Consider the following 24619-nt stretch of genomic DNA (forward strand, 5'->3'; position numbering starts at 1 on the left):
TTGATATTCATACAAGTGGCTCTTTTTTCTCCAAAGGTCTCTTTAATTTTCCTGTAGGGAGTATCTATCTTACCCCTAGTGAGATAAGCCTTCGAACTACTTAAACCTAACTAACCTAAGGACATCACACACATCCATGCCCGAGGCAGGATTCGATCCTGCGGCCGCGCGGTTCCAGACTGTAGCGCCTATAACCGCTCGGCCGCTCCGGCCGGCGGAGCTGGTATCATTTGCAGGCTATGTTCTTGTCGTCTGAGCAATCCTTTACATGTTCATATCGGTCCACATCGCCCTTTAATGTCTGAAAGTAGGAAACTTTCTTCACCAGAGGCAAGCTCCCGAATTCGAGTCCCACACGAGCCCACATTATTAATATGATAGCGCCTCATAAAACGGCATACTCCAGTATAGACTGCGTAATTTATTCTACAGCACTGTCTTTCACGTGTCTTTCGAAAAGGCAGTCCCTTGATGTGCTACCAGTCAGCCTCGGTGCTTGTTGAGAACAGTTCGTAAATAGTCATTCCAAGGGCGGGGTTGTTATAGTGTGATATAGAGGCTAACGGGAAACAGGGAACACTCCGACTGCTTCTTGCAGCAAGTACTCGTAGACCTATTATACCTGACTCCACTATTTTTGTTTCTGTCTATTAAAAGCCAATTTTATTACTTATATGCACAAAATTCTATTTTCACATGACGTAATATGTCTGCGAAAGGAAATGTAGTGATGGATTTTGCGACCTTCAAAATTTATTATTGAACAATGAATTTCGTAGTGTACTAGGTAGGAAGAGTGTCTTCTAGGTATAAAGACGTGTCCTCTGGGACATGTAAATATTTTCTCGTTTTACATGCGATGTTGTGGTGTGCCCTGGTTGAGTATGTCACACCTCTGCTGTTGACGAATTATGGGAAAATGAAAGGAGAGACCCAAAGTCTCGTCGGCAGCAACTGTTAATTTAAAGAACGGTACCGGTTGCACCGCAGTCATTAACCCTGGAGCACAAGACGGGGCAAAATATTACATTGCTACTAAACCATTGTAACTTTCACAAATCCAAATTTTATTAGAAGCAAGTCTTAATTTATAGGCTATATACAAGTTAATTACAGTTATTATATCTCCAATAGTATGTTGCATACGTTTTTCAACATATGAAGTATACGGCCCACCGGTTGCTTAAGTTTAACGTAAAAACCTTCACCAGGTGTCGATACCACTGAGCGAATGTTCTTCAGAAGAAAGTCACGTAAACTACATGACGTTAAAATTGTAAAAATACATGATGAGCTAAGGAGCTCAAGTCAGACATCAGAAAATGTGAAACCAAGTCCTCCATGGAACCAGTAATAATTGTTGTGAGAACTGCAGCTTATTAGAAGAGACGACATTAGACTGGCCGTCTAGATCCCTCCCTCCTTCCTACTACCTCTCCCTTGACACGTGCATCGACATCTACATCAATACTCTGCAGTACGCAATTAAGTGCTTGGCAGGGGGTTCTTTGAAGTAGTGTCAATTTCTTCCAATCCATATGTGACATACAGAAAACCAGTGCTTAACAGTATTGGTTAAAAACAGTCTTGGTTGCGATTTTAATTTTTTATTTTTCAACGACGCGTTTCGCCTTATTTAGGCATCTTCAGGTTATCTTAATTTGGTATTTCTTAGAAGAATCGTTTAGTCAGTGTAGCCAAAGGGCATCGTCGAATATATCACGCCAACATCGCCTTCGTTAAACTCAGTAAAAACTTTTCTAAATGGACGCGAGTGACACCAAGATTTGCATAACGCGTTCCCGTTCACAGGAATTGACAACATTTAAATGTGACTGACTCATCGTGTAAGCGAACTTAAGGGGAATAGTTTTGGTATTCGTGTGCAGAACCTCACAAATTTTACTGTGTAGGGTTGACTGTCACTTTTTCACAGTGAAGATGTATTTTGAGCATCATTTACCAATTTTCTGTGCTCTTCTGAGGAGTTTACGGGACGGCAGCATTAACTTTCACAAATCTAAGAGAAATGTTCTGATTATGTGCTGTATAGTATATACATATTAGAAATAGCAGGAGGTCTAGAATACTTTACATGCGAAATCATACTCGTCACTTCCGTTCCACTAGGTGATGCCCAGCCAGTTACTGCGAACAGTAACCTTTCAGACAGGAAATCACTAATCCAGTCGCGCAACTGAGACGATAGTCCGTAGGAAAGCGGTTGGAAGCTGCTTATGAGAAATGATGTCAAAAGCCTTTCTGGAATTCTATAAATACGAATCAATTTGAGGGCCCCTTTATGCAGTACATCGTGTGAATAAAGTGCCAAATGTGTCTCACAGGAGTGATGTTTTCCAAATCCATGCTGGTTCGATGTGAATAGGCAATATACATCCATAACATTGGAACAAAGTATTTGTTCACATGTCATGCTACATGTCAATGTCAATGAAATGGATTTGTAACTCAGTGAATTACGTTTATTTTCTTTCCGATGTGTTGTGGTGATCTGTGCAACTTTCCATTCTTCTTCCTCACCATAAATACCAGAATGCTCCTCATGACATCTATTTCGTCCGGCCTCGTCGTCAGTCTTCATGTGTCTAGGAATCTTGCCTACTCGTTCCGCTAGAAAACAATCAAACAAATCGTACTAAGGGTTTTATTACAATTAATCAAATACAATACTTAACTTTGGCAACTAGGCAGATGTGTCGCAGGCGAAAGGCGACATACGAGATAATCAGTGTCTCCAGTGGCTGCTGATCTCTGACTGTCAAGAGTCTGTCCTGAACTGCTGTCGAAGTCGCTATTGTTGACGCCGCTACCCAAGTGGTTAACGTTGTCGCTGCTATCTAAGTGGACGGTCCTCTGCACGAAGGGGCCGCTATTGTCGCGTTGTCGTCCTGAAAGGGAGGTCGGTCAGCGTGTGATTGTCTGACTTCTTCTCTCAGCCTTCTCTTCCCTGTCGTTCCCCACTGGCATGCCGCCGCTTGACCGTAACAACAACATAGGAAAAGTGCTTAAGTCACTGCACCATTGATGCACAAGGTAAACTCTTAAATTGTTAGTCCACTCAGGGAAGACATTTCCTGTAGGAACATAATCGTACTGCTACAACTATGATAGGGTCTTGACAACATAGTGGAGCATGAGTAGTGGGGCAACAGGTCATCATCCGACATTGTGGGTTGCCTACATCAGGAGCAAGTATACATTCAGGGGCAAAAGTATGGTTGTCTTTTGATTGGCATTTCCCTTACTTACTGTTCTCCTGACCATTCCCCTCCCCTCCCCCTACCACTCCCCCTCCCCAACCCCTCTGGAACTCCCCTCGCCGACACACGCATGCTTTTGATACCAATTTGATTAAGTAATTATTTAAATCGATAAATTAATTAACACCTCACCCACTCGGAAACACTCCAGCCCTCCCCCTCACCTCCTCCACCTGGAAATTGGCGGGAAAAAGGCTCAGTTGATTGGTCATTTCCTGGGAAATAGATTGTAGTCTATGGAATATTGTTTAAACAATTTAGAGTATATGGAATATTAAAATGAGATTTCCACTCTGCAGCGGAGTGTGCGCTGATATGAAACTTCCTGGCAGATTAAAAGTGTGTGCCGGCCCGAGACTCGAACTCGGGACCTTTGCCCTTCGCAGGCAAGTGCTCTACCAACTGACCTACCCAAGCACGACTCACGCCCCGTCCTCACAGCTTTACTTCTGCCAGTACCTCGTCTCCTACCTTCCAAACATTACAGAAGCTCTCCTGCGAACATTGCAGAACTAGCACTCCTGAAAGAAAAGAGCACTGGCCCCTGAAAGGCAAAGGTCCCGAGTTCGAGTCTCGGTCTGGCACACAGTTTTAATCTGCCAGGAAGTTTCATATGGAATATTGTTTATTTAAACAATTTGTGGGATACAAGGCGGTGTGTGGAATTAGTTTATTTATTTAGTTAAAGAATCTGTTGGTAAATTGACTGCAGCGTAACGAAGACTGTTTATTTAAACAATATACAGAATACAAGGTGCCGTATGGAATTGTACAATCTTGTACTGTACGGATCGAGGGAGAGGATGTTGTTTGGTAGCCAGTATCCTCTTTCTTTAACACAAATGCACACACAGATTAACACAGCTCTTTAGTTACAATAACAGGAAACTACTTGTCGTGAACAGAGTCCATGTGTTGTGGTAGGAGCTCAGCAATAAGTCCTCCTGCAGACAGTATCAGTAATCTTGCTATTACCGATTTTAATCTCGCTGCTAGTCTCGATCTGGTCGCTATATACTGTCGTAAGCTAAGAAGTAAACCGAGAGACACCAACAGACACCAGTGAGTTAGTCCGAGGCAGTGAGCTAGTGACTGAGAGCCTCCGGTCAGCGGAAGCGGCCTCAGTACTTGCAGTCGAGAGGGCCTCGGCGGCGAGTCTGTCTCTGGCCTCTCTCGGGACAGGCGCGCTTGCTCCAGTGCCTACTATCGATCTTCGTGCTACATCTTTGCCGTCCAGTATGCCGGTGACAGCTTACCAGCTCACGCTCGCACATTCCTCTCACCCCGAAATGCTACACCGTTGTCGTGTAGGGAAGATGTGACCGACAGTGGGGAGGGAGGCGTGACGCTGAATGTGGAGATGATCCTGGAGCCACGACTGTGGAGGAAGAAGTACTCTCGACCGTACCTCGCCATCTGGCTTGCGATGCAACAGGAACATCCTCCAAAAAACTGCTGCCAGGGCAAACGTCTAGGCCTGAGGGCGTGTCCTGGGGGTGACGCGACGGTGACGGGTACGGTGACAGTGATGGTGGGTCCAGGTCCGTCGGGTCGGCGAGTGGGGATAGCGGGGGCGTCCGTCTGCTCCTCCTGGGGTGCCCTGGTGCACCAGCGGGCGGCTGTGAATCTGAGGGAAGAAATGTAGCGCAATCACGGGGCAAATGACGCACACGAATTTGGTTCTGGTGGCGGCGCTGCAAAGCATCGGGACCTGCAATCGAGTATATACAAGGGTCAATGCATTTCTCGATCACGCTTCTTTCCCAGAGTCCACGGTTGCCATAAACCATGAAAAGAACAAGATCGCGCGGTGCAAAGCGATACTTGCAGAATATTGGTGGCGCCATATGCTGTGGTAGGTGTAGCAAGTGTAGCAGCGTCCGATGGTGGCGGGCATGCATAAGTTCCGCCGGTCACGGTCCGTCTCCTGGGTGAGAGCGATTGGGGACGTGAAAGGGTCGCAGCGCCTGTTCCTGTGTGTGGGTGATGCGAATCTTGGCCATATGTTGTTTAAAAGTGCGTACGAAGCGTTCTGCTTCTCTATTGGACTGGAGGTGGAACGGAGCACTTGTTAGATGACGAATGCGTTGCATTCACAAAACTGTTCAAAATCACATGAACTGAACTGTGCTCCGTCGTCAGTCGCACGTGCTTCTGGCAAACCTTCTGTGCAAAATATGGAGGACAACGCTTTAATGGTGCTACGTGATGTGGTAGGAGCCATAGACACCGCGAATGGGAACTTACTAAAAGAGTCTACCACTATGAGCCAACGGGTGTTCGAAAATAGTTCTGCAAAGTCTATATGCACTCGTTGCCATGGCAGCTTGAGCCAAGCTGAGAATGTCTGTGGCGGAGCGGATTGGTTTTCCGCGCATGCGCGACACAGTGACGTCATCTGTTCCCGCACCAAGCCTGCCCACGAGTTCCTCAGGGCTAGGTAACGGATATGTGTCAACTATTGTCTATGGGTTGACTGTGGACACAAATGCGAATGCAACCAGAACGCTTAGGCAACAAAACTACAGAGCTTGAACACATGACATCACTGACAGCACGTTAACTGATTAGTGCGAACAATTCCGCAATGTCGTTGGTGGAGCAATCGCAACACATCCTTTTGCAACACTTTCGGAATAAGCACACGCGATTGCCCGCTGTCATTTTGAACGAGAATCGCACCCTGTTGAACTGAAACGTTATGCCGACGTGCAAAATACCGGCGCACAACTGAGTTCTGGATGATGTTCAATGAACGAGGCCAAGACGTGCGAATGTAATGCAACAAAGTCTTTAGATCTGAGTCTGCTTCCGTGGCCTGCGCAATTTTTCTGTAGTGCAAGGGGGAAAAGTTCCACGAAATCGGAGTCCTGCGCATCGGCTTGGCAACGAGATGCGGCAGACAGGTGAGAGCCTGGGCCAGTCGGAAAGCGAGACAAGGCGTCTGCACCGTCACGCTTTGCCGCAGGTCTGTACACGATTTCACATTCACACTGCGAAAGCAACAAAGCCCGCCATTGCAATTTTTGATCAGTCCGTGTAGAAACCGGCTTTAATGGATGAAACAAGGACTGCAAATGCTTGTGACTGTCACTAAAACGAACTTGTGAATATACAAGTATTGATGCAATTTGGTCACACCATACACAATAGCGAGAGCCTCGTTTTCTATTTGAGAATAACTGCACTGAGTCTGAGTTACCAACTTTGTGGCAAAAACAATTGGTCTGTCTTGTGCACCGATTCTGTGCGAAAGCACAGCGCCGATTCCGTAGGAAGAAGGTTGCAAAATTACTGACTTGGGCAGGCCGGAATGGCCGAGCGGTTCTAGGCGCTACAGCTGGCGCCTCGCGACCGCTACGGTCGCACGTTCGAATCCTGCCTCGGGCATGGATGTGTGTGCTGTCCTTAGGTTAGTTAGGTTTAAGTAGTTCTTATTTCTAGGGGACTGATGACCTCAGAAGTTAAGTCCCATACTGCTCAGAGCTATTTGAACCATTTACTGGCTTGGCAGGGTCAAAATGAACTAGACATCTGTCACTAAGCAAAGCATTTTTGAGTTTCTGAAATGCGTCGTTACACTGTCGGAATGAACCGAATGTAGTATGATTTTGCCTAGTACTGACTGCAGTTCAGACACATTGCGAGGAACAGGCAGGGCATGGATTCCAGGCGAATGAGATTGGAGTGGGTGCACACCCTGACTGTTTATCACATGATCCACGTATTGTAGTTCAGCTTGAAAAAAGTAACACTTTTTGAGACTACACCTGAGTCCTGCTTCAGACAAAACTCGAGAAAGTGATGCAGATTGGCAATATGTTCCTCTGGTGTACGACCTGAGACGACAATATCGTCAAGGTAGTTTGAAAAAAATGGGAACTCTGCAGTCAGCTGTTCCAACTAACGTTGAAAAATGGCGGGTGCAGAAGCACTGCCGAAAGGCAAACGAAAATACTTGAACACTCCTAAGTGTGTATTTACGACAAACACTTTCTGTGATGGGCCTGCACAAGGCCGCACGTACGGAGACAGAGCTCTCGTGAAAGATAAGTTATTTACGTTGTAATTAATTGTAGTTGAACACTTTTAACTAATTAAATACGTTCTTTAGTGTACTCTAGTGTACATCTAGCTATGCAGATGACGAAGAAATTGATGAAATGTATGACGAGATAAAAGAAATTATTCACGTAGTGAAGGGAGACGAAAATTTAATAGTCATGGGTGACTGGAATTCATCAGTAGGAAAAGGGAAAGAAGGAAACATAGTAGGTGAATATGGATTGGGGCTAAGAAATGAAAGAGGAAGACGCCTGGTAGAATTTTGCGCAGAGCATAACTTAATCATAGCTAACACTTGGTTCAAGAATCATAAAAGAAGGTTGTATACCTGGAAGAACCCTGGGGATACTAAAAGGTATCAGATAGATTATATAATGGTAAGACAGAGATTTAGAAACAAGGTTTTAAATTGTAAGACATTTCCAGGGGCAGATGGACTCTGACCACAATCTATTGGTTATGAACTGCAGATTGAAACTGAAGAAACTGCAAAAAGGTGGGAATTTAAGGAGATGGGACCTGGATAAACTGAAAGAACCAGAGGTTGTACAGAGTTTGAGGGAGAGCATAAGGGAACAATTGACAGGAATGGGGGAAAGAAATACAGTAGAAGAAGAATGGGTAGTTCTGAGGGATGAAGTAGTGAAGGGAGCAGACGATCAAGTAGGTAAAACGACGAGGGCTAATAGAAATCCTTGGGCAACAGAAGAAATATTGAATTTAATTAATGAAAGGAGAAAATATAAAAATGCAGTAAATGAAGCAGGAAAAAAGGAATACAAACGTCTCAAAAATGAGATCGACAGGAAGTGCAAAATGGCTAAGCAGGGATGGCTAGAGGACAAATGTAAGGATGTAGAGGCTTGTCTCACTAGGGGTAAGATAGATACTGCCTACAGGAAAATTAAAGAGACCTTTGGAGAGAAGAGAACCACTTGTATGAATATCAAGAGCTCAGATGGCAACCCAGTTCTAAGCAAAGAAGGGAAGGCAGAAAGGTGGAAGGATTATATAGAGGGTTTATACAAGGGCGATGTACTTGAGGACAATATTATGGAAATGGAAGAGGATGTAGATGAAGACGAAATGGGAGATAAGATACTGCGTGAAGAGTTTGACAGAGCACTGAAAGACCTGAGTCGAAACAAGGCCCCAGGAATAGACAACATTCCATTAGAACTACTGATGGCCTTGGGAGAGCCAGTCATGACAAAACTCTACCATCTGATGAGCAAGATGTATGAGACAGGCGAAATTCCCTCAGACTTCAAGAAGAATATAATAATTCCAATCCCAAAGAAAGCAGGTGTAGACAATTGTGAAAATTACCGAACTATCAGTTTAATAAGTCACAGCTGCAAAATACTAACGCGAATTCTTTACAAACGAATGGAAAAACTGGTAGAAGCCGACCTCGGGGAAGATCAGTTTGGATTCCGTAGAAATGTTGGAACACGTGAGGCAATACTAACCTTACGACTTATCTTAGAAGAAAGATTAAGAAAAGGCAAACCTACGTTTCTAGCATTTGTAGACTTAGAGAAAGCTTTTGACAATGTTAACTGGAATACTTTCTTTCAAATTCTGAAGGTGGCAGGGGTAAAATACAGGGAGCGAAAGGCTATTTACAATTTGTACAGACACCAGATGGCAGTTATAAGAGTCGAGGGGCATGAAAGGGAAGCAGTGGTTGGGAAAGGAGTGAGACAGGGTTGTAGCCTGTCCCCGATGTTATTCAATCTGTATATTGAGCAAGCAGTAAAGGAAACAAAAGAAAAATTCGGAGTAGGTATTAAAATTCATGGAGAAGTAGTAAAAACTTTGAGGTTCGCCGATGACATTGTAATTCTGTCAGAGACAGCAAAGGACTTGGAAGAGCAGTTGAACGGAATGAACAGTGTCTTGAAAGGAGGATATAAGATGAACATCAACAAAAGCAAAACAAGGATAATGGAATTTAGTCAAATTAAATAGGGTGATGCTGAGGGAATTAGATTAGGAAATGAGACACTTAAAGTAGTAAAGGAGGTTTGCTATTTAGGGATTAAAATAACTGATGATGGTCGAAGTAGAGAGGATATAAAATGTAGACTGGCAATGGCAAGGAAATCGTTTCTGAAGAAGAGAAATTTGTTAACATCGAGTGTAGATTTAAGTGTCAAGAAGTCGTTTCTGAAAGTATTTGTATGGAGGGTAGCCATGTATGGAAGTGAAACATGGACGATAACTAGTTTGGACAAGAAGAGAATAGAAGCTTTCGAAATGTGGTGCTACAGAAGAATGCTGAAGATTAGATGGATAGATCATATAACTAATGAGGAAGTATTGAACAGGATTGGGGAGAAGAGGAGTTGGTGTGGTACAACTAGATTAGAAGAAGGGATCGGTTGGTAGACATGTTCTGAGGCATCAAGGGATCACCAATTTAGTACTGGAGGGCAGCGTGGAGGGTAAATATCGTAGAGGGAGACCAAGAGATGAATACACTAAACAGATTCAGAAGGATGTAGGTTGCAGTAAGTACTGGGAGATGAAGAAACTTGCACAGGATAAAGTAACATGGAGAGCTGCATCAAACCAGTCTCAGGACTGAAGACCACAACAACAACAGTGTACTCTTCAAGCTCACCATTAAAAGTTTTTCTCTTATTTGCGTAGTGTTCTAGTAATTGCGAAAAGTTCGTTTGTTTACTTATTGCTGCTTAGGCCTAATTTTTCGAGTGCGCATATTTAGCGTTATACCGCAATTGGAAGTGCATTTGCTGTAGTTTAACTGATTAAATACGTTCATTAGGGTGCCTTTCAAGCTCACCATTAAAGGTTTTTCTTTTATTTGTGTATTGTTCCAGTAATCGCGAAAAGTTCGTTTTGTTTGTATTTTGCGGCTTTGCCTTACTTTCCGAGTGTGCATACTTAGCGTTATACCGCAATCTAAAGTGCATTTGGTACAGATTAAGTAATTCGATACAACCATTAGTGTGCTCTTCAAGCTTGCCTTTAAAGGTTTTTCTTTTATTTGCGTATTCTTCCACTTATCGCAAAAAGTTCGTTTTGGCTGCATTCGGCTGTTTAGGCCTAATTTTTGATCGTACATATTTAGTGTTATACCACAAATTTAAGTGCATTTAGTAATAGCTTACTTACGTATTAGTTTCCAAAACATATTTAGTGTCCTTTTGCATCTGTATTTAATATATTATCGTTATAACTCAGTAAATCTCTCTAGCTAATTTCCAAACTACCATGGATACTAAGTCTGTGAGCTGCAGTAGGAAAGCTAGTTCAGGGGTTTTGTGCAGCTGTTGTGACAGGTGGTTTCAATGGGGAAATTGTAGCGGCGTGGGAATTGGGGAAGCAAACGAGACTTTTCCATTCTCTTGCAGGGTTTGCTCAAGAGATACGATTATAGCTGAACAGGAGGAGAAAATTACTGCCCTTCAGGCTGATTTGGACAGAGCGAGGGAGGAACTGAAGAGGTTAAGGGGGGAGGAGGGGAAACAGCGGTGGGAAGTGGTAGCTGGGAACAGGGGCCACAGAAAGAGGACAGTGTCTGACAGTTTCCCAATTGGCACAACCAATAGATTTGCCTTACTACCACAGTTAAGTAAGGAAGAGGCTCCAGTAGAAGTAGATCTAGTTAAGATGCAACAGAATTTCACTAGGAAACCAACTGTTTCAAAAAAAAGTAGAAAGTAAGAGGAAAGTTCTGTTGCTAGGTAGCAGCCATAGAGGAGGTGTGTCCCAGATTTTGCAGGAAAAATTAGGTGACAGGTACCAGGTCACAAACTTTTTCAAGCCAAGTGCAAGTCTTAGCCAGGCGGTAGAGGATATAGGTTCCTTGTGCAAGGGATTCACAAAGCACAATCATGTGATGGTAGTGGGTGGAGTGGGAAACGGTATTGATGGGGATCAGGGCTACGACGATGAGTGTGACCTGGTGAAAATAGCCTCAACAACGACCCATACCAGTGTTGGGCTGGTACCTGCTTTCATGTGGCACGATCAACCCCAGTTGAACCGCTCTGTCAGGGGGGTAAATACGGAGTTGGATCAGTTGCGTAGGGCGGCCACTCGGTCAGACATTGGATTGGTTCCTGTCGAGGCTATTGATAGGGGGGATTTCACAAGGCATGGCCTACATCTCAATAGGAAAGGGAAGGGTAAACTGGCAGGGTTGTTAGCAAAATCTATAAGGGGGGACACTAGTACTCATGGATGTACCTCTTTTTTAGACTAATATCAGTTCAGGCTGGCAGGCAGGTGCTAAAGAGGTCCAAAACTCACAAAATTCTCACAACAGGAAAGTAAATAGTAATTTTACCATATTTAACCAAAATATTGGTGGATGAAAGAAAAAAGTAGATTCTCACAAAAGTAAAGTAAAAAATAATGTTACCATTTTTCACCAAAATATTCTGGTATTGAAGAATAAAGTATATGAGCTCCTGGTTTGTTTAGACGACATTGAATCTAATAATGTAATAGATATACTATGCCTGTCTGAGCATCACATTGTGTCTGATATGGAAAAGGTAAATAGCAGTGGTTATAAACTAGCTGCACATATGAGTAGAGAGAATAAGGTGGGAGGAGGAGTTGCACATATGTCAAAAGTTATCACTGTGTAGAAAGCTTAGATACAAAGAAGTTTTGTCTAGAGCAACATATAGAAGCATGTGCCTGTCAACTTAAACTGAAGGAGGGCTCTTTTATAATTGTAACAGTATATAGGTCCCCTTCAGGAAACTTTCATTTATTCCTGGAAAACTTGGATACCTTGTTGTGCTATCTGTCACATAGGGGTAAGCAAATTATTATTTGTGGAGACTTCAATGTTGATTCACTGAAAGAGTCTAATAGTTAGAATGACCTGGAAGTCTTGCTCGGTTCTTTCAATTTGACACCTGGCATTAATTTTCCTACTCGTGTAGTAAAGGACAGCAGCACGTTGATAGATAACACTTTTATAGACCAAGATAGCTTTAAAAACATAAATTCTTGTCCTGTTGAGAATGGTCTTTCTGATCACGATGCACAGCTAGTTACAGTATATGACATAGCTCCATTCAGTAATTCAAAACTACCCGCCAAAGTTGTGCATTCAATTAATGACTCAACAATTAGAAATTTCAGAGAAAATCTTCAGCAGTTAGACTGGGATGAGTTCTACAAGGAACCTCATGCTAATTTAAAATATAACTTATTTCATGATACACTTGTAAGAGAATTTGAAAACTGTTTTCCCAAGAACATAGTTAAATCTAATTATAAGAAACCATGCAAAAAACCTTGGCGTACTAAAGGAATAAAAATATCTTGTAGCTACAAAAGGGAACTATATCTAACAACAAGAAAGAGTAATAACCTAGAAACAGCCAAATATTATAAAAAACTACTGTGCTACATTAAGAAAGGTTATTAAAAAGTCCAGAAGCATGTGCACCATGTCTGAGATTAATACCTCTGATAACAAAATCAAAACAATTTGGAATATTATTACAAGGGGGACAGGGCAACCAAGAGTACAGGATGACGCCATCACCATCAAAGCGAATGGAAACGTGATAAACGACAAGCCGGAAGTCGAAAACATTTTGATTAACCATTTTTTTAATGTTGTAGAGAAAATAGGATTTAAAAGTTCATTAGAAGAAGCAAGACAGTTAATGGCCTTACCCACACCATTTGATACAATTGAAATTCCACCCACCTCTCCTTCTGAAATTAGGAAGATAATAAAATCTCTCAAGAATAAAAGCTCACATGGGATTGATGGCATTTCCAGCAGGATAATAAAAGCTTGTTCCCAAGAAATAAGTGGGATCCTTAACGACATATGTAATAGCACTCTGAAGCAGGGTATTTTCCCAGATAAACTGAAGTATGCCATTGTTATAACACTGCATAAAAATGGGGATACATCTGATGTCAACAACTACTGCCCAATCTCTCTTCTGACTGCCTTACCCAAAATTCTTGAAAAAGTAATGTATTGTAGAGTAGCTTCACACCGTTGTAAAAATAAAGTTTTAACAAAATGTCAGTTTGGTTTCCAAAAGGGTTTTTCAACGGAAAATGCAATATATACTTTCACTAATGAAATATTAAATGCTCTGAGTAACCGGAAGTCAGCCATTGGGATTTTTTGTGCTCTATCAAAGGCTTTTGATTGTGTAAATCATGGAATACTTCTAGATTAGCTCAAGTACTGTGGTATGAATGGGACAGTGCTCAAATGGTTTAAATCATACATATCTGGAAGAGTGCAGAAAGTTGAAATAAACAGTTCACATAATATGTAAAAAACTGGTGATTTCTCAAACTGGGGAACAATCAAGACGGGGTACCACAAGGTTCGGTCTTGGGTCCTCTGCTGTTCTTAATATATATTAATGACTTGTCATTCTATATTCACAAAGATGCAGAGCTGGTACTTTTTGCTGATGAATCAAGTATAGCTATCACACCCAACAGACAAGAATTAACTGGTGACATTGTAAACAATGTTTTTCAGAAAATCATTAAGTGGTTCTCTGCAAATGGGCTCTCATTAAACTTTGACAAAACACAGTATATACAGTTCCACACAGTAAATGGAATGACACCATTAATAAATATAGACTTCGATCAGAAATCGGTAGGTAAGGCAGAATATTCAAAATTTCTAGGTGTATGCATTGATCAGGGGTTGAACTGGAAAAACACACTGAGGATCTGCTGAAACGTTTGATTTCAGCTACTTATGCTATTAGGGTCATTGCAAATTTTGGCGATATACATCTGACTAAATCAGCTTACCACACCTATTTTCATTCTCTGCTTTCCTATGGCATAATATTCTGGGGTAACTCATCATTGAGTAAAAGAGTGTTCATTGCACAAAAGTGTGTAATCAGAATAATTGCTGGAGCTCATAGCAGATCATTCTGCAGACACTTATTTAAAGAGCTAGAAATCTTCACTGTAGCCTCACAATATATATATATATATATATATATATATATATATATATATATATATATATATATATTCACTTATGGAATTTGTTATTAACAATCCAAACGAATTCAAAAGTAATAGCAGTGTACATGGCTACAACACTATGAGAAAGGATGATCTTCACTACTCAAGGTTAAATCTAACTTTGGCTCAGAAGGGGGTAAATTATGCTGCCACAAAAGTCTTTGTTCACTTACCTAATAGCATCAAAACGTCTGACAGATAGCCTTCTAGCATTTAAAAGGAAATTAAAAGAATTTCTTAATGGCAACTCCTTCTACCCATTAGTTGAATTTTTGGATATAGTAAGTGGGCAATTTCCCAACCTCCACAAAAAAAAAAAAAAATTAATGAGTGTCATGTAATATTTTGTCTAACATAATATCTTGTATAGACATCTTTTATTAACCTGACACGTTCCACATCATTACGAAGTGTCGTATTCATGATCTATGGAACATGTACTAATCTAATCTAATTCTTCATCGAATGGAATTTGCAAGTAGGCATCACGCAAATCTATCTTAGAAAAGTAACGTCCCTCACCAAGCCTGCCCACGAGTTCCTCAGGGCTAGGTAACGGATATGTGTCAACTATTGTCAATGGGTTGACTGTGGACACAAATGCGAATGCAACCAGAACGCTTAGGCAACAAAACTACAGGGTTGGACCATTGACTAGCTTGAATGGGAATAGGTACACCATTATCTTTTCAATTCCTTAAATTCACTGGCTACTTGGTCTCTTAAAGCAATTGGAACGGGGCGAGCCCCGAAACACGTAGACTGTGCATTGTCTTTCAGTGTAACATGCGCTACAAAGTTATAAAATTCACTGTCCCAGTGTGAGATTTGTAAGTGGCAGGAAAATTATGCTTTTCAAGCACTGCAATTTCCTGTCCATTGTAAGCAGTGCGGTGAGGTGCTTGCTAGATTTAGAAAGGCGTGGTGAACCTAATGGTTCGTACGTGGCACAATTAAGCCAAGTTACTGAGGCACCTCGCAAGCCAGGTGCCTGGTGCGCAAAATTATATGGACGTCATCGTCGGTGGCTCGTCCGCGGTGTACCTCGCCGACAAGCTGGATCGGCTGTTTCGGATTTTTTCCGAGACTTATCTGCGTTGCCGGAAGGAAAGGTGTGACCTTTTCTGCGAGAGATCAGTTATCTCGAGTTCACGATTGATGCCCGCGGCTTCCACACCTCGTAGGAGTATGTCAAGGTGATTCAAAACCTGCCTCCTCCCACCAACGTGAAGCAACTGCAATCTGTCCTCGGTCAAATCAATTATTAGTGGCGTTTTATAGCCCACGCCGAAGAGATTTCGGCGCCCCTGACCGGGTTATTGCGCAAGGGTGCTCGGTGGGTTTGGAACATGGCGTGTGAGCATGTCTCAAGTCTGCTCTCTCCCACCCTCCTTGTCTGGCGACTTACGATCCTTCCCTGCCCCTCATCGTCGCCGCTGCTGCCTCGGACTGTAGCCTGGGTGTGGTCCTCTAGCACGTGGTCGACGGCGTCGGGAAGCCGGTGGCTTTCACATCCAAAAAACTGACTGACGCTCAAACCAAATATAGTCAAATTGAAAAGGGAGCCTTGGCACTGGTTTTCGCCCTGACGGAATTCTACAATTTTTTGTATGGTCGTCATTTCACTCTGCAGACCGACCACAAACCTTTGGTTTCTTTGTTTCACCCAAGTGCTGCAGTGCCCATCGAGACGGCTCGCCGCCTCCAGCGTTGCGCGCTCTTCCTGTCGAAATTCGACTTTGATGTTGTTTATCGCACCTCTGAACAGCACACAAACGCAGATTTTCTGTCCCGCCTGCCTGCCCAGGCGGACTTTGAGTTTGACGCCTCCCCCTTGGTTTGTTTCCATGTGGAACTGGACGTGGGCGCAGCTCTGGATGCGCTTCCATTGGGTGCCGAAGTGGTCTGGTGAGCCATTGCTCAGGGCCAGACACTGCAAGCTCTCTGCCGCAAAATGTTGCGCCACTGGGTCCTCGACCTCCTCCACGATGGCCATTGGGGCATTGTCCTCACCAAACAGCTGGCCCACCGATATCTTTATTGGCGTGGTTTGGTTAAAGATATTACCTCCCTCGTGTCAGCCTGCACCACATGCCTAATACGTCAGGCAGCACCCCACGCAAGTATTTTTTGTGGCCAGATGCAGCTGCTCTGTGGAAACTACTCCATTTTGATTTTGCAGGGCCGTTTCATGGTTTCCAGTGGCTCATACTGATCGACTCTGGGTCAGGATACCCTTAAGTCTCCCGCATCATGAACACCACTTCTACTGAGACTATCAAAATTCTCCGGAGCCTTTTTGCCGTTGAGAGACTCCCCAAAACGATTGTTACGAATAATGGTCCACAGTTTACTTTGGCTGAGTTTAAGCAATTCTGTACTGCCAATGGAACTTCCCTCATACAGACTGCGCCTTTTCATCCTGCGTCAAATTGGCAGGCAGAATGTTTTGTGCAGATTTTCAAGACTCAGAGTGACAAGCTGCTGAGCCATCACCTGCTGGAGGAGGCCATGCTCTTCTTTTGGCTACATACCACGTTCTCTCCCCATGCTGGTGAAAGTCCAGCGGAGATACTTCACGGTCGGCCATTCCACTCTCTCCTATCTGTCCTGGTTCTCGAGGATTCTCACCCTCCCTTCCGTACGTCGGCACAGTCCTTTCATGTCGGGCAGGAGGTCTGCGTGTGGATCTTCTCTCATCCATGGATGCACTGGGCACCTGTGGTCATTGCCGAGCTCTGCGGCCAAGCGATAGCGTCTCTACAGTGGGCCGATGGTTCCACCGCCTGCTGGCACCTCAACCAGCTCCACCCCCCTCTGGTGGTCCACGATGCCCCAGGGAAGCTGCCAGTGCCTAATGCTGGCAGTACTCCGGCGGAACCTCCGCTTCCATCTCCGCCTCAGCCGCTGAGTCCGCCGCTGGCTGCCCTTATTGAGTAGCCACCTCCCACCCCTGCTGGCCATGAATCCATGGACGTCGACCAGGATGCCCCTGCTCCTATGGACGTTTGTGGTGTTGTGCATTTTTTCCCAGGGGGAGAAACGTCGTAGCGGCCTGTATTTAGAGGGCCCGCACAACTGACATGCAAGATGGGTTACTGACCTTGCAGGAGCACAGACAGAAACATCGCCAGCGGACAGAAACAACAGATTTTCCAAATAATCATGCATCGTGTATCCACAGGATATGTGACCTGTATGTAACTGAAGAAGTGCCATGATGATCTTTCCTTAAGCAAAAGATTCTGGAATAGTCCCTCATTCTGATCTCTGTGAGGGGACTGCCAAGGGAAAGGTTACCATGAGAAAAAGATTGAATAATCGACAAAATAATAACAGCCTACGAGCTGGGGCATGGAATGTCGGAAGCTTGAATGTGGTAGGGAAACTGGAAAATCTGAAAATGGAAATGCAAAGGCTCAGTCTAGACATAGTAGGGGTCAGTGAAGTGAAGTGGAAAGAAGACAATGATTTCTGGCCATATGAATATAGCGTAGAATCAACAGCAGCAGAAAATAGTTTAACGGGAGTAGGGTTCATTATGAATAGGAATGTAGGGCAGAGAGTGTGTTACTGTGAACAGTTCAGTGATAAGGTTGTTCTTATCAGGATCGACAGCAAACCAACACCGACAACGATTGTTCAGGTATACATGCCGATATCGCAAGCTGAAAATGAAGAGATAGAGAAAATATATGAAGATACTGAAAGGATAATACAGTATGTAATGGGAGATGAAAATCTAATAGTCATGGGGGACTGGAATGCAGTTGTAGGGGAAGGAGAAGAATATGGGCTTGGGACAAGGCATGAGAGAGGAGAAAGATTAACTGAGTTCTGTAATCTATTTCAGCTAGTAATAGCGAATACTCTGTTCAGGAATGACAAGAGGAGGAGGTATAATTGGAAAAGGCCGGGTGATGTGAGAAGATCTCAGTTAGATTACATCGTCGTCAGGCACAGATTTCGAAATCAGATACTGGATTGTAAGGCATACCCAGGAGCAGATATAGACTCAGATCACTATATAGTAGTGATGAAGAGTAGGCTGAAGTTAAGGCATTAGTAAGGAAGAATCAATACGCACAGATGGGGGATACGGAAGTACTAAGGAATGACGAGATACGCTTGAAATTCTCTAAGGCCATAGATACAGCAATAAGGAATAGCTCAGTAGGCAGTACAGTTGAAGAGGAATGGAAATCCCTAAAAAGGGCGATAACAGAAGTAGGGAAGAAAAACATAGGTACAGGATCTCCAGTCACTACTCAAATCCTTAAGCCCATCCCAGAACCTCTCCCCAGAGTCCATCTCTCTACTTACCCCTACCACTCCCCGCACTCACACTTTCTACGTGCTTCCTAAAGCCCATAAATCCAACCACCCAGGACGCCCCATGTGGCCAGTTACTGTGCCCCCACTGTGAAAATCTCTGCTCTCGTAGACCAACACTTTCAACCTATTACCTAGAACCTATCCTCCTATATAAAGGATACCAATCATTTCCTAGACCGACTCTCCACAGTTCCTGTCCCTTTGCCACATGGTGCCCTGCTCGTCACTATTGATGCCCTGTCCACTAACATTCCTAATGCCCATGGCCTTACTGCTATCGAACACTACCTTTCCAGACGCCCTACGAATTTCAAACCAACAACCTCCTTCCTAGTCTCCATGACCAACTATATCCTCACCCACAATTACTTCTCCTTTGAAGGCATTACCTACAAACAAATTCGTGATCTTTGTACATGATGATATTTATGAAATTCTACATGGAGATTCCTCCCTTTGTAATTTTCATGCACAACGTTCCTTTTCGCCTTATTTTCTTAAGTAAACCTAATTTTGTAGCCCTACTCTGTGTCTTGGAGAGACATAGGCAGAGAGCCTGTTGTATGCTATGGGGAAGCAATTTCTCTGTTTAGATTAGATAAGATTAGATTTACTTTCATTCCAATTGATCCGTAGTGAGGAGGTCCTCCAGGTTGTAGAACATGTCAGAAAAACAACAATACATGACAAATATTTACAACTAAAACAAATACAATAAAATGTACCATTCCACAGGTCCCAAGTGGAATGATCGTCATTTTTTAATGAACACTATATGAAAGTCATTTTACAAATACTAATGAACTGAATTTAAAATAAAAAAGTTTATTTATTTATTTATAAGGTAATAAACGTATAATACAACTACTATAATAGTTATTTACAATGAACACATTGCTGCACTGAAATGGTGCAGAAGTTAGATTGTACTTACACACACACACACACACACACACACACACATACACTCCTGGAAATTGAAATAAGAACACCGTGAATTCATTGTCCCAGGAAGGGGAAACTTTATTGACACATTCCTGGGGTCAGATACATCACATGATCACACTGACAGAACCACAGGCACATAGACACAGGCAACAGAGCATGCACAATGTCGGCACTAGTACAGTGTATATCCACCTTTCGCAGCAATGCAGGCTGCTATTCTCCCATGGAGACGATCGTAGAGATGCTGGATGTAGTCCTGTGGAACGGCTTGCCATGCCATTTCCACCTGGCGCCTCAGTTGGACCAGCGTTCGTGCTGGACGTGCAGACCGTGTGAGACGACGCTTCATCCAGTCCCGAACATGCTCAATGGGGGACAGATCCGGAGATCTTGCTGGCCAGGGTAGTTGACTTACACCTTCTAGAGCACGTTGGGTGGCACGGGATACATGCGGACGTGCATTGTCCTGTTGGAACAGCAAGTTCCCTTGCCGGTCTAGGAATGGTAGAACGATGGGTTCGATGACGGTTTGGATGTACCGTGCACTATTCAGTGTCCCCTCGACGATCACCAGTGGTGTACGGCCAGTGTAGGAGATCGCTCCCCACACCATGATGCCGGGTGTTGGCCCTGTGTGCCTCGGTCGTATGCAGTCCTGATTGTGGCGCTCACCTGCACGGCGCCAAACACGCATACGACCATCATTGGCACCAAGGCAGAAGCGACTCTCATCGCTGAAGACGACACGTCTCCATTCGTCCCTCCATTCACGCCTGTCGCGACACCACTGGAGGCGGGCTGCACGATGTTGGGGCGTGAGCGGAAGACGGCCTAACGGTGTGCGGGACCGTAGCCCAGCTTCATGGAGACGGTTGCGAATGGTCCTCGCCGATACCCCAGGAGCAACAGTGTCCCTAATTTGCTGGGAAGTGGCGGTGCGGTCCCCTACGGCACTGCGTAGGATCCTACGGTCTTGGCGTGCATCCGTGCGTCGCTGCGGTCCGGTCCCAGGTCGACGGGCACGTGCACCTTCCGCCGACCACTGGCGACAACATCGATGTACTGTGGAGACCTCACGCCCCACGTGTTGAGCAATTCGGTGGTACGTCCACCCGGCCTCCCGCATGCCCACTATACGCCCTCGCTCAAAGTCCGTCAACTGCACATACGGTTCACGTCCACGCTGTCGCAGCATGCTACCAGTGTTAAAGACTGCGATGGAGCTCCGTATGCCACGGCAAACTGGCTGACACTGACGGCGGCGGTGCACAAATGCTGCGCAGCTAGCGCCATTCGACGGCCAACACCGCGGTTCCTGGTGTGTCCGCTGTGCCGTGCGTGTGATCATTGCTTGTACAGCCCTCTCGCAGTGTCCAGAACAAGTATGGTGGGTCTGACACACCAGTGTCAATGTGTTCTTTTTTCCATTTCCAGGAGTGTATATATTGAGAGGTCAATGTCAAAATACCCAGACTCGTGAAGAGGGGTCGACTAGAGTAACGCAAGAACAGTTCGGTGGGGGTATCTCAGCTTCACATTGACTATAGTCAATGTGAAGCTGACTTCACATTTGGTTTGGCACCAACGCGTTTGTTTTGTTACCGATTTTTACGTTGGACGCTTCTGTAAGAGCCAGTGTTGCCAATTTAGCGACTTTGTCGCTAGAAATGGCGACTTTTGCCTTCGTCTTAGCGACAAAAAAAAAAAAAACTTTTTAGCGACAAAAATTATTTTGCGACTTATCTGGCGACTTTTGGAGTACTGGCGACTTTTGAAGTACAAATCAAAACTATTGTGGCCCAGTATTTTCATTAACAAAACTAAGATTTTAACTATAGAATGGGTACTACACTGACTTTGTTCTAGATTTACTAAGTTAAATTAAGTTCTTAGCAGATCATGGAGCGTTGTTCAGCATTTAGTAAACCTGAATGTGGGAATTGCCTACAGAGTAAGAAAACCTTGACTATAGAATAATTCATTATTCATTACCCACTACCCTGTTATCGTCGATAGCGTATCGATCTATAATCCTTCAAATTTTGAGCTCCCTTTATTTTTCGAATTGACAAAAAACATACGTAATATTAAGTATAATAAAATACGCTTCTGTCCAGCAACCTCTAATTTTTCGAAATGTTAACTCGCAGTCAAATTATTACCACATGCACAGTGGTAACGCAAGAACAATTCGGTGGGGGTGTCTCAGACATTATTACGATTTAAACAATGAACAATAGGACTGATATCGAGTTAGCGAGAGAGTAGATTGTTTCATGACCTCTAGTTCGCCTGAGTTTTAATGTATTTTCAGTGATTATAAGTTGGTGAAACTTATGTTGTGATGGCTTACATAATGGATTTACCGCAGAAGAAGAAGCAGTACGCTCAAAAATATCGGGATGCGTGGGAAGCAGAACCTGAATTCAATGGGTGGCTGAAACCAGTCGTTGGAGATTTATCCAAGCAAGATGTCAAGTATGTGCAACAGAGTTTTATGCTAAATTGTGTGATATTAGAAAGCATTCGAAAACCATTAAGCATAAACAAAAAATTGTTAAAAAAACACAAACCGCCTTACCTGTGAAAATTGTTCCAAAACTAAAGTTAGAATAGCAAGCAGAACGGAAGGCGCCCTTTCTTTATTTATTGCTGAACATTGTTCTATTTTAGCTGTAGATCATTTAGGAATACTGTGCAAGAAGGTGTTTTCTGGTGATGAGAGCACTAAAAACGTGCAATTACATCGTACAATGTGCGCTAACATTATAACTGAAGTTTTGGCTCCATATTTTACATCATCATTGGTTGAATATATAGGTAACTAAAAATACAGTGTACTAATACATGAATCCACAGATGTATCAGTATCTAAAATGCTAGGTATCGTTATATGGTACTATAGTGATAAACAAACAAACCATTAGATCAGCATTTCTCAAACTTGCTGTAGTAGAAACAGCAGATGCAAGAAATCTGGCTGCTGTTCTTGTGAATTATTTTAAAGATCTCAAACTTCCAATCGCTAATATGGTAGGAATTGGCACAGATAAAGCTTCTGCGATGGTTGGAATAAACAATGGGCTTTTTGAACAACTCAAAAGAGAATATGGTTTGAAGCATTTGGTATTGATCCGTTGCATTTGACACTCTCTTCAGCTTGCAGTTTCGCACGCCTCAGTGAATACCATACCTAGAAACATAGAGTTTCTTGTACGGGAAACCTACAATTGGTTCTCCATTTTACCCAAAAGACAAGTTGTTGTTGTTGTTGTTGTTGTGGTGGTGGTGGTGGTGGTGGTCTTCAGTCCTGAGACTGGTTTGATGTAGCTCTCCATGCTACTCTATCATGTGCAAGTTTCTTCATCTCCCAGCACTTACTGCAGCCTACATCCTTCTGAATCTGCTTAGTGTATTCATCTGTTGGTCTCCCTCTACGATTTTTACCCTCCACGCTGGCCGCCAATGTTAAATTTGTGATCCCTTGACGCCTCAGAACATGTTCTACAAATAGATCCCTTCCTCTTGTCAAGTTGTGCCACAAACTCCTCTTCTCCCCAATTCTATTCAATATCTCCTCATTAGTTTTGTGATGTACCCATCTAATCTTCAACATTCTTCTGTAGCACCACATTTCGAAAGCTTCTATTCTCTTCATTTTTCCCGAGGGCATGCAGCTTTACTGTATGATTAAATGATGATGGTGTCCTATTGGGTAAAATATTCCGGAGGCATAATAGTCCCCCATTCGGATCTCCGGGCGGGGACTACTTAAGAGGACGTTGTTATAAGGAGAAAGAAAACTGGCATTCTACGGATCGGAGCGTGGAATGTCAGATCCCTTAATCGGGCAGGTAGGTTAGAAAATTTAAAAAGGGAAATGGATAGGTTAAAGTTAGATATAGTGGGAATTGGTGAAATTCGGTGGCAGGAGGAACAAGACTTTCGGTCAGGTGAATACAGGGCTATAAATACAAAATCAAATAGGGGTAATGCAGGAGTAGGTTTAATAATGAATAGGAAAATAGGAGTGTGGGTAAGCTACTACAAACAGCATAGTGAACGCATTATTTTGGCCAAGATAGACACAAAGCCCACGCCTGCTACAGCAGTACAAGTTTATATGCCAACTAGCTCTGCAGATGATGAGGAAATTGATGAAATGTATGATGAGATAAAAGATATTATTCAGGTAGTGAAGGGAGACGAAAATTTAAGTCATGGGTGACTGAAATTCGACAGTAGGAAAAGGATGAAAAGGAAACGTAGTAGGTGAATATGGATTGGGGCTAAGAAATGCAAGAGGAAGCCGCCTGGTAGAATTTTGCACAGAGCATAACTTAATCATAGCTAACACTTGGTTCAACAATCATGAAAGGGTGTTGTATACATACTGAGAGATACTGGAGATACTAGAAGGTATCAGATAGATTATATAATGGTAAGACAGAGATTTAGGAACCAGGTTTTAAATTGTAAGACATTTCCAGGGGCAGATGTGGACTCTGGCCACAAACTAATGGATATAAAAAATAACTGTTGATGGTTGAGTAGAGATGATATAAAATGTAGACTGGCTATGGGAAGGAAAGCGTTTCTGAAGAAGAGAAAAATGTTAACATCGAGTATAGATTTAGGTGTTAGGAAGTCGTTTCTGAAATTATTTGTATGGTGTTAAGCCATGCTCGTTTTGCTTGTGTTGATGTTAATCTTATTAAATAATTCGCGTTAGTATTTTGCAGCTGTGACTTACTAAACTGATAGTTCAGTAATTTTCACATCTGTCAACACCTGCTCTCTTTGGGATTGGAATTATTATATTCTTCTTGATGTCTGAGGGTATTTCGCCTGTCTCATACATCTTGCTCATCAGATGGTAGAGTTTTGTCATGACTGGCTCTCCCAAGGCTGTCAGTAGTTCTAACGGAATGTTGTCTACTCCCGGGCCCTTGTTTCGACTTAGGTCT

This window comes from Schistocerca nitens, chromosome 10 (assembly GCF_023898315.1).
Source record: "Schistocerca nitens isolate TAMUIC-IGC-003100 chromosome 10, iqSchNite1.1, whole genome shotgun sequence".
NCBI lineage: Eukaryota > Metazoa > Arthropoda > Insecta > Orthoptera > Acrididae > Schistocerca > Schistocerca nitens.